Consider the following 10,161-nt stretch of genomic DNA (forward strand, 5'->3'; position numbering starts at 1 on the left):
TTTTGTTGGTCATGAGATATACTGCAGAGTCTTTAAACTTTCTTCTCTGGTTGGATTTTCTTTAGTGGAGGCCGTACCATAATTTTTACTGAGACAAAGGAATGTGCTTCTCAACTTTCGGGATTGTTGCCCGGAGCTCGGCCATTGCATGGGGACATACAGCAAGCCCAACGAGAGGTAAATGATGAATATGCAGAAACCCAACGAGGGGTAAATGATGAATATGCAGAATCTTTATAGGTATTATTTCATGTAAGAGTGTTAATGTCGTAACACACTGGAGAGGAGATGAAGAAAGAAAAGAAAGCATGCTTTGTTATACTAAATTACATGACTAGGAATGTTGGTTTACCTGCTTTCCAGTTGTCAACCACAGATAGTGGGTGACAATGTTGTGCGAGTTCCTTACTATGTTTACAAGTCAACCCACTTAATTTGCCTAGTAGTTCATTTCCTTGGAGAGTGCTGATTTAATGACGTGTGGTAGTTGCGCAAGGTATAAATGATACGGGATATAAATGTTACATCCAGAGGCAAAGAGATTGATCTGTAGCAAAAAATTCCCTTTCATTATAAAATATTTTCAGTGAATAAAGGTGGCTGATTCTTTTAGTGGGGTACCTACCCTCTTATTCTCAAGTGATGAATGCACAGGTACAAGCTTCAATAGAATGAATTATTAGTATTTGTTTTTGGATCTGATTCATTGGTAGGTCCAGCATCATGACTGTGGAAACAATATTCTTTTGTTAATTTACAGGGGCTATCTGTTTGAGTGATGCGTTCCTTGTATGTCACTTATTCTCTGGCTTTGTGTATGCGAGTATTTCTAGAAATTAACTTTCACAATCTAGGGCATGTTTGGTTACACATAAGCAAAAGCCAAGAGTACTTCCCGCCAAAATTTAAAATATTATTTTAATATGATAAAAACTATGAAAAATCATATCTGAATTTAAGTGTCAATACTTGAGTGTAGTGATAATTTCAAGACTTTAAGATTTTAAAAATGTGTGTGCAAGCCACAAGATATATATTAAGAAAAAACAAAATGTAAAAGTCAATCCGGCCACTCGGAATGGCGACCAATGACCATCTATATTAAAACGGTTGAAACCTTTTTTGCCTTTTAATTGACAAATGACATGCTTTTCCTTGCTTAAACTTTGCCTCTTGAGTGCTGGTTACACTTGCTGGTTTCAGGTCTGGCAAGTTTATGACATTAGTGGTCACGAATGTGGCAGCACGAGGATTGGACATCAATGATGTCCAGTTAATTATCCAGGTATGCTGTATATGGTATGTTTTGATTTGCTGTTTTTCTAAATGCAGTCGTGCTGATAGTTGGCCTTTTGTTTTTTGAGTGCAAGCCTCCTCGGGACGTTGAAGCCTATATTCACAGATCTGGATGCACAGGGAGAGCTGGTAATTGTTCAACTTGAAACCTGCATTTTCCATAGTGTCATTATTTCTGCAGCTCGCCAGATGCTGAGGGCACTAATGTTTTCTAGGCAATACTGGAGTAGTTGTCATGCTGTACGATCCAAGAAGGGCAAACGTATCTAGGATCGAAAAAGAGTCTGGTGTAAATTTGAACACATGGCTGCTCTGCAGCCAAGTAATGCTGCTCAAGCTGCTGGCATCGAAGCTGCTGAATCAATAACACAAATTTCTGATAGGTACAGTCATTCTTTTTGCTGAGTAGCTGAATCATTGCCTATAACAACGAGATGCTGATATTCTCCAAAATGCAGTGTTATTCCGGCATTTAAGTCTGATGCCGAGCAACTACTGAACACGTCTGGCATGCCAGCAGTAGAATTACTTGCAAAGGCTCTTGCTAAGGCTCCTGTAAGTTTATTTTTCACTCACGTCTTGTTACTTTAACAAAGCTGATTGCTTATTTTTTTCTTTAATCGCACTTCGTTGACATGCATCTCTTTTCCTTCTTTCTTTGGTTATTTAACAAATATAATTTGTACACTTCCTTTTTCAGGATTATAGTGAAATAAAGAGCAGATCACTGCTCTCGTCACTTGAGAACCATGTAACCTTACTTCTCGAGACTGGAAGGCCCATTTATACACCTTCGTAAGTATTCAAGATCTCTGTCAGCAAAAAGTTGTGTTGCTTTGCAGTACTGCTTTGTAGATATTGCGTGGATGTGAGGGCAGGCCCCCTTCTAGCTTTGGTATTATATTCGATTCGCACCTGATCTGACTCTGGGCTTATATATCACTTCGATTTTTAGGTATGCTTTTGCTGTCCTGAGGAGATTCTTGCCTGAAGAAAAAGTAGAGTCCGTGAAGGATCTTACTCTCACAGCTGATGGAAATGGCGTTGTATTTGATGTGGCAGCTGAAGATCTGGATACTTTCCTTGCCGGTACTTAAACCACAGAACTCATCAGGGCTCCAATGTCAATAAGTGATGCTGCACCTTACGCACACTTTTCGTAGATTTTTCTCTTATTATAGCAGAGTATGCTGTGAGTCCATCAGCCTAGTGTAGCGCTTCAATTAAATTCTCGTTATATGGGCAATGATTGATTTTGGTATTTATTTCCCTCCTCTGGGTTGCAGGTCAGGAGAATGCAGCAAATGTAAGCTTAGAGGTGGTAACAACATTGCCGCGTCTCTGTATATTCCTAGCGACTATATATTGCACTTGGATGGAGCGCAACCATAGGCGGTTTCAAAACAATCCAACTGACATTCAGATTATTTTGGCGAAGATGCGGAAAAATGTAAGAGGTAGAGCTTCGCTATGCAAAAAAATCAAAATCGCAAGCTAACTTTGTTTTAGCTACTTTATGGAGACTTCCTACCTCCATATTCTCGAATTATTAGTACTAGTTGTAATGCCGGGGAATGCCCCTAAGCTGCTGTACATCATCTGTTATATACTACTTACATTTTACACCAAAAAAAACATTGCCGCGTCTCCAGGAGAGAGACCAGTCAAGAGGGGGAAGATTTGGCGGTGGGGGTGGTCGTGACGGCTTCGGTGGTAGGGGCGGTGGTTTTCTGGGGGTAGAGGTGGTAGGGGTGGTAGTTTCTCTGGCCAAAGGAGTGGCCCGTTTTCCGGTGGCTTCGGTGGTGGGAGAGGTCGCAGCAACAATAGATGGTGATAAAGTAATCTGCAGCCAGTTCCTTGGAGTCGGAGCTTCCCGAAAAAAAGGCATCAACTTATGTCGCATCATGCGAGATAATATTTTCTAATGTCGTTGCAGGAATTTTGGCCGATTTTATGATTTTAGGAACGTAGCCTGGAGCGTTTGTAATGACCCACTGTAGGATAAGTATCTGGTACCGTGGTCCTATATTATCCTAATATATTTGGTATATTTTCTCAGTCAACTTAGTTTTCTATTTTCCTAATTTTTTGTGGGGCGTTTTAGTGATGTCTCCACCTCGCTATTTTTTGCTTTTGTTGCAGCCGTGAGTTGTACGCTGGAGTACATATTCTTAATCAGTTCTATCGAAGAGTTGTTTCCTACTTTTGCGCTTTTCAATGGCGGAACTGCAATGATGCTCAGCCAGGCTACATTTTCGATCTTATACCATGTAATTCGATTTACCCATTTAGTTCCAAGGTTTGAGTTCGAAAAGATAAATCTCACGTAGGTAAAATTAATCCGTTATAGTTTTTGAATGAACGTATGGTTTAGCTTTCTCAAGGGGCTTTCTGCCTTTTAAAGCTCCTTGAAGAACCATTAGAAGTGTTTGGCAAGCCTTCTCAAGGGGCTTTCATCCAATTGCTGGCCTGGCGACAACTGAACGCCCAATGCAGGTCTCTACTGGCATTGAGCTTTTAGTATTTGGCCGAATGTAGAAACTAGTTTTTTTCTTCCCAAATTACCCTCACTAATTCTGTAATTTTTCGGTTTTGCCCCTAGTTGTGATTGTTCATCTTCTTTGTGCGAGGGTGGCCAACAAGGGCCGACGAGGTTAGATTGGGCCAACAAAGGGTCGACGAGGGGCCGATGAGGTTGTGGGACCCCGGCGACGATCGCCTAGGGTTGCGTGAACCTTGCCAGGGGTCGCACGACCTCGGGCGACGGTCGCTGGCGCTAGATCTGGCTTGCCGGGGGCCTTAGCTCTTCGCCGGAGTTGGCCAAAAAAAAGAAAACTCAAACCCAAAAGCCCTATGCAAAAAAAATTGTTTTACAAAGAATTTTTTAGCAAACGTAATTTGCATTTCTCCAAAGGACTTTAGGCCAAAGGCATTTGCATTTCTTCAAGAACCATTTGCAAAACCGAACCAAACACACCCTTAGGAGGACAAACTCGATTCCATGGTCGTGTAACCGTGCTCTCTTCATGCATTTCGTTTTAAATATAATGTTCAAATTTGGTTATATTTCTTGAAAATGAAATACTTAGATGGGAAACCTTAAGGATCAAAACCGCTTGCTGTCCAATTGAAATGAGATATCAATTTCATTTAACCAAATTTGCGATTTATATATCAGACCGAGTCCAGTCCACGAGAACGGGTCTTCCCTCCCCCAGCTCGTCACTGATCAGAACGGTCGATCTTGCAATCGCAGGTTAATATTGAGCACCATCTTAGGCAATTGAGTAAATGTTTGACATTAAAAGAGGTCTTATGACAGTTGGACTAAGAGTCTAATCTATGATTTCTCCATTTTGATCACCACAAGGTTGTCCTGCTCATTTTGTTTGGTTGACAATCGACATGTTCTTCATCTCTTTGTGACAATAATGTCTGCAAAAGAAATGCATTTGTGTGAGGCAAAATGAATGAATGAAGCAGTAGTCTTTGTCGTGTTTTTTCCTTTTGATCACTCAATCAATCACTACCAATTTTAAGTATATGTTGTGGACCTCGTAGGGAATCGATTTCTCTTGTATCCGCTCGTCTCAGATTTTTTTTGTTCTATTACTTCAATGGGCCATACTTATTATTACTGTGTTCGGTAATCATCCTCTGCCATGGCGATTTCTGATGGATATTTTCGCCAAAGCGGTTGGCAAGAGTAATTTGCAATTATGCCAAGTTTGTGAAAGAAGAAAGTACTTCAATGTGATTGCCTTACGATTGCGAGAGGAAAAGATTAGGTGCACTATCATGATTCACGAGTTGATCATTCATTAGATCTGATAACATATCCGAATAACATGTTTGTTGATTGATCCTTGGTAAGTTTAACTTCACTATCTTTTGAACAATTGCACTCGCAGTTTTTCAATTTTCGAAGTGTATCAAAAAGCAATTTTCTGTTTTCTGGTGCTGGCACTTGCTAAAAGACCCTTTCTTTGAAGCACCCGGTCCAATCATTTAACTAGACTCTTATGCATGCTAGAAGGCCAAATCAGACAAATAGAGCTCGGCCTCTGAACTATTTTCCGTGAGATTAAGCTCGCAGGTGTTTTGTTTTCAGTTGACATGTATATTACTCACCTTGCCTTGTTTTCCAGACTAGGCAGAAATGGTGCAGATTTTGGCACCTACACAATGCTAGATGAGGATCACCAAAAACTCGGTGACTGCCAGTGCCATGACAGCAAAAACATGGAGTTCTCTCTTGCTAAAACAGAAAAAGAGTGCGAGCACCAAGAGCTTTTCTAAATTTAGGGTGTATGCTTTGAAGTTTGAGAACATCACTATTAATAGGCTCGAGAGTCATCTCAACTTGGACGTGACGCCCTACACCGATAAGATAATTGCATATTACATTGGTATGTTTTAGTGCCTGAAACCTTTAAGTCCAGTGTACAAAAAGATGAATAATCGTAAAGGTACTATATCGAATTTAATAAAAAAACAAGGCTCGGAAGATACGGACTCAATAAAGTGATCAAATGTAAACAAATTATGCCGGAATCTAATTGACGACACAGCATGAGAACACAAAGGTACTATGTCGAAATTTAAATGACGACACAGTACCTGGAATAGAGATTGCACACCGGAATTTAATCAATGATGATAATCGAAAAGATACAACTAGGAAAATAAAGTGCAGTGCAAGAAAGTAAAATACTTAAAAAATAGTAAATTTGTTTGATTTGTTGGGGGGCTTCTAGTAGGCGACTGATGGTATTTATAATGATACAATGGTAACTACTTTCTAGCAAATTCGAGTAGTTGTATTTCCCCGAAAGACTTCCATCAATTGCTTCCATATTCCTCCATCTTCGAAAATTTCATGGGGGCTTCTAGTAGGCTGTGACATCCCCAATTTGGACCCAGATGACCAAAGGTAAATGGTAATGGAATTGGCGAGCGGTCTGATCCGAGGGTCGATAATGGAACGAATAGTATAATCGGAATGAATGTACTGAGGGTTAGTATGGTTCGATCGAAAGATTGTCTATAGATTGGCCAAGGTATCAATAATGGAATGACTCCCCAATCACGAAAGTCGATTAGAATGATTTGATCATGGGTCGACCTTTCGACCATAAGGGCCGTTAGTGGGACAGTCCGGAACGACCATGGCTCAGTGCCGTGCGGCCATGTGTCGGTCCTAGGTGATTTCGCTCGGCCATGCATCGGTTGCGGACGACCAAAGATTGATCCCAAAGGACTTAATTCCGTGCGACTACATGACAACCGAGGATCGACCATGGGTCGTTGATGCTTGAATGTGGACTGGTTGCGAACCGACCATGGATTGTTGCGTTGAGTTGGGGTAGGCCATGGACAAGCCATGTGCCAGACCAAGAGCCTTGTGGCTTGGTCGCGGACTAGGTTTTGTGCTGACCGCGCCGGCCAGGCCTTGTGCTCGATCATGGACCAGCTCTTGTGCTTGTCAGCTAGGCCACGGACTAGCCCTGTGCCCGGCCATGTGCCAATCATTGTGCCTGACCCTTGTGCCAAGCTTTGTGCCCATCAGATCCGGCTCTGACTTAGTTTTGTGCCCAACAAACTTGGCCACGAGCCATGCATTGTACCCATCCGTGAGCCAATGCATGTGTTCGGTCCATGAACTGGTCTCTCGTTCGTGTGGCCCAGCATTGCGCTCAGCACACAGCTCGTGCGGCCCGGCACCGCGCCCGTACACGTAGCTCCATGCCTAGCCATGTGCCCGGCCCTGTGCCCGTGTGGTCCTGCTATGTGTCAGGCCCTGCGCCCCGTCAGACCCGACCGAACAAGCCATGCACCTGGTCAGTCCGACTGGCCTGAACTTGCACCGTTTAACTTGGACTTTAGCTTGGTCATGTTTGGTCATATTTGGACATATCCCTACACCAAACCTCGATTCGAATAGGTTGGTCGATCGTTTTAAATCCGTAAATTCCCCCTTACTTAGTTCATCTTTGCTAGTGTCGTAATGAATTTTTGGAGGTCCTACTTAATGAAGAAGGCGAACCATAAGTTCATTGTCCTTAGTGAATTATTGAGTGTTCTTGAAAGGCAAGAACAGGCCTTACACGACCAAGCTTGGGGAACAAGAAACAAAGAAGACCAAGTCAAACTTAGGTCAATAATTGGGGGCCAATCATTAGAGAAGATCTTATCTTTTAAGATACCTAATAATTGAGTATTCTTGAGTGTTCCAGAGAGAGTCACACGCCCAAGGAGCTTGGAGAACAAGAAAAATGGAGATCAAGTCAAGGGAATTATTTGAGGAACCATCATTAGAAGCTCAGGTGTCCTCTTAGTGATAAATGAATAGGGTGATTCATATACTCTAAATATAGGGCATAATGACCCTAATGTGAGACTTGCAAGATAAGTATGACACTTGTTAGCAATTTAGAGCACAAATTATTAGGCCTGAGATTCTAGCAAGATTGTCCTCTAATTATAGGCGCCACTTTAATGAAGATGATTGGTCCATTTGGCAAGACCATTATTGGAGCCCTTGGCTATAAATAGGAGGGCCATTGTCTCATTTCATTCTTTCCTCAACCCATGCACACCCTTCTTCTTTCGGTTTCTCTCTTCTTCGGCCTCTCTCTCTTGGCCATTCTCTCGGCCTCTCTCTCTCAATCACTCTCCCTTACTTGCCCTCACCATCACCAAACACTCTTCTAGGATCACCCATGACCCTAGTAGTAAGTGGATTCCCTATACTTTGGCTAGGATGTGGCGTTGCGTGGTTGAGCTCGAGTGATGACTATATTTGATGTGCTTTGTGCTTGCACGTGTGATTGATTGCTTTGTATCATGGCCGTGAGTCAAGGCACAAACGGGACACGAAACAAGGCATCATATGGTTTCGTACTGATGTTGTGGCATGTCGGATCGAGCTCGGTTTGGTGCGGGTTTATGTTGAGGCGCATAGATCCGGGCCAAGTTTGGCTCCAAGCCGGCGCTCGGCATGGTGGACCGAGCTACGTACCCTAGACTGTGCCCCGCATGCTAGGCAATTCGCCCTATAGTGCATGGACTACACGATTACCGCACGCCTTCGGGATTGGATGCATGGGCTAATATTATCGAGATAATAAATTGGATTATTTTATGCTTGTTGCATGATCACACGAGGGACTAAGCCGTCGACAATGGATTTCGGGATGTTGTCGCCATTGATGGATTTCGGGGCGATGCTGTCATCGATGAATTTCGAGACAATGCTGCCTTTGACGGATTTCAAGGCGATGCCTGATAGAGTTCGGATACCCAATGAATACCAGAGGAATCAATGGATTTCGATCATGAAATAATGAATCCCGGTTGTTGATCTTTGCATGCATCGTTTAAATATCATGCTTGATGTTCTCTTGCGTGGTGACCATGACATGTTTAGCAAACAGGCAAGGTAAGAAGCATTTGCTATTGATCTACCGTCGACAAGCATAACGGTAACAATTGTCCTCTTGTTCAATGGCGAGGCTATCTCTTAGCCGAAATATAATAAATTTACTTACTGAGTTGTGACTCACTCTTTATTATTTTCAGCTTTGTAGGTATGGCTTTGCCACCTCCTGTTCGCCATGGTCTCTCTTTAGAGATGCATGTTTCCGTGATTGACATCATCGACGTAGAGTCCGAAGTCACATACCGTAAATGTAGTACCACCATCTGGGTACAAGAAAATACTAACGAGCTGGTCCCCCATCGTTATGAAGCATGGTTTGTTTGGTTTGATGTAAATTAATGTGTGCTTGAAGAACATGCTTCCTACTTCATGTTGTTGTTCATGTTGTTCTTGTTATTACACGTTAAGTACAATAGCTTCTGCTTGCATGTTATCAAAGGAAATCGAAACGGGACGCCGTGATGCAAATTCCCGGAATAAAGGCAATCAGGACCGAGAGCCACGGTCTTGGTTTGGGCGTAACATAGGCGATTGATGGTATTTATAATGATATAGTGGTAACTGCTTTCTGGCGATGTATTTCCCCGAAAGACTTCCATCGATTGCTTTCATGTTCCTTCATCTTCGAAAATTCCATGCCCACGCTGTCATGATGCCATGATTTGGCTTCCAAGCGGTTGCTTTTACCAGATATGTGTGAACTACTCCAAGACTTCACTTTTGGACGGTTGTTGCCCCATGATTTTATTTTTCAAGTGAAGACTGTCACACGATCTCGTTCCTAAGTGGTAACTGTTCCCTCCAACAATTTACACCCAGATCTCGTCAATCTCAACTGCTTTGCAGATTTTGAACTTCATAGTCGTGCTTTTATGCTCTTTAAGTCAACATCTGCTAGTTACTCCATTGTCTCAATTGCTTTCTCTCAAACTAGTAACTATATTGCTATGCCTCTCACATTGCAAAGAACTTGGATGGCATTCTGATATTCACCCATGGCTAGTATCCATATCAATAGTTGCTAGCAATTTGTCATTGTGTATCGATAACTGAATATGAGCCACCGACGTGTATCAATGTCGATAAGCAAATGACAATCTCTACGGTCGTTCGACAAGATGTCACGTGCATGGAAATGTTCACATGTTACTCATGTGGCTGCCCATGCTCACGTGTCAAGCACGTGCTTGTTCATGTCGACAAATCGATTATTTTTTGTGTAAACAAGAGTAGATGGTGTTTGTTGGGGCGTTGTGAGCCGCGACAACAGTAGCGCTTGGAAGTTAAGGCAGTGGATGTGGGTTCAATATGGAGAGTGGTGTTGAGTTGCACATACTAGGCAAAAGAAGTCCCAAATTAAGGATGTGGTGTGAGCTAGAGTAGTCTCGAGTGAAAATAAATCCAACCAGCAATGTTATTAGGCT

The 10,161-nt window shown here is 42.4% G+C and overlaps 1 pseudogene; it reads left to right on the plus strand.

The window, feature by feature from the left end:
• Positions 1 to 70: 70 nt before the first annotated feature.
• LOC130135844 (DEAD-box ATP-dependent RNA helicase 7-like) lies at positions 71 to 9,076 on the plus strand (annotated as a pseudogene).
• The last annotated feature ends 1,085 nt before the right edge of the window (positions 9,077 to 10,161 follow it).

This window comes from Syzygium oleosum, unplaced genomic scaffold (assembly GCF_021117445.2).
Source record: "Syzygium oleosum isolate NSW1041296 unplaced genomic scaffold, Sole_v2.1 Sole_v2.38, whole genome shotgun sequence".
Lineage (NCBI taxonomy): Eukaryota > Viridiplantae > Streptophyta > Magnoliopsida > Myrtales > Myrtaceae > Syzygium > Syzygium oleosum.